Raw genomic sequence first — 1,313 nt, 5'->3', positions numbered from 1 at the left:
GGGCGCCTGGGCCACTTCAGGTACCGGCCCGCGGCCCCGGGAGCAGGCGAGCCTGAGGGGATTGGGGGAAGGACGCCAGGGAGGGGGGAAGGGGGCGGAGACGACGAGAAGTCGCCGCGGCAACGGCGTCACCCGCTTGTCACGGTCGTGACGTCACCCCGGGTGCGTGACGTAATCTAAGGAGCGCCCTCGCGCCGTTGTCAGGGGAGGGTTCCTTCCCCGCCAACCACCCGCGCGCTCACACTTTTCCTCCGCACCGTTTCCATGGCTCCCATTTCCTACTTTCTTCTCATCTCCGGCGTCCTCAGCCTGTTCTGTAAGGTGGGATTTACTAGAAAAGCTGGGGTGGTGTTCAAGGAGAAGTCGAAATCCTAGAGGGAGGAAGGCGGGGAAGCCCATACTACTTGTTATTTCCATTACAACCAACGTCTCCGTGTCACAAAAATAAGGACTGAAACCCCAAGCTTGAAACACTCAAGCAGAATTTGATAGAAATATATTTAGGAACAGCTAAATTAGCAGTGTGGTGCTTGTTTCCTTTTCATTGAAGGATTTGGCCTATTAAAGTGAGTCTAAATGGAAGTCTAAAAGCTTTTCTTCATCGTTGAGGAATAAAATGTTTTCTTTTAGTGTATTTTTCGTTTTCCAGATTCATTCATTTATAAATATCAATTGAGTGAGCTTTTTCTATGCCCTAAGGCCTGAACAAGGCACATAGCATTCTAGACATCCCAAGCATCAAAACTAATAATTTTTATTTTGAAGAAAATCATTCAAAATATTTTATATACTTTGTGCCTTTCATGAAGAGAATATTCCAAGGCATTGTATGTGCAAAATACGTATGAAAACAGTTGGGAGAGCAGAGGTAAATTCTCTTTGACAGAATGGAATTAGTTAAAGAAACCCAATTCATTATTAAAAATACATTTATCTAAAAGGAAGGGGAAATGATTGAAAAAGAAAATTTTAAAGAAGGGAGAAACATAGTAGAAGTTACTGTGGGCTCCCAATAGTGAATCACCAAAGTAACCTAAACAGGAAGTCATGAAAAGCTTGAGTGGACTCTGCCTTTTTGTACTTCCCAAGATGGGGGAAGTCACCAGTGACCTCCTTATTGTATTTAGGATGATTCAAGAGATAGAAAGCTGTCCTACTGACTTCTGAAACTGGATGTCTGCATGTTGATAGGGTCCCCGTGAGCCTGGGAGCTGATGCAAGAATACAACCTATGAGCATGGTATGTTTTGTCAACTTCATTGTACATTCTCTTCCAAGTAGGAAAATTTCCTTGGACGAAATTTAAATCAAAC

General features: G+C 44.1%; 1 protein-coding gene across 1 annotated transcript in view; it reads right to left on the bottom strand.

Annotated features, from left to right (window-relative positions):
• The window catches only part of BRAF (B-Raf proto-oncogene, serine/threonine kinase), a 195,241-nt gene that overhangs the window by 189,478 nt on the left and 4,450 nt on the right, over positions 1-1,313 (bottom strand). The gene's annotated exons all lie outside the window — the stretch shown is intronic.

The sequence above is a fragment of the Propithecus coquereli genome, unplaced genomic scaffold (assembly GCF_000956105.1).
Source record: "Propithecus coquereli isolate 6110/MARCELLA unplaced genomic scaffold, Pcoq_1.0 Scaffold302, whole genome shotgun sequence".
Lineage (NCBI taxonomy): Eukaryota > Metazoa > Chordata > Mammalia > Primates > Indriidae > Propithecus > Propithecus coquereli.
The sequence above is the reverse complement of the archived record's forward strand: the minus strand, read 5'-3'. Positions and strand labels throughout refer to the sequence as shown.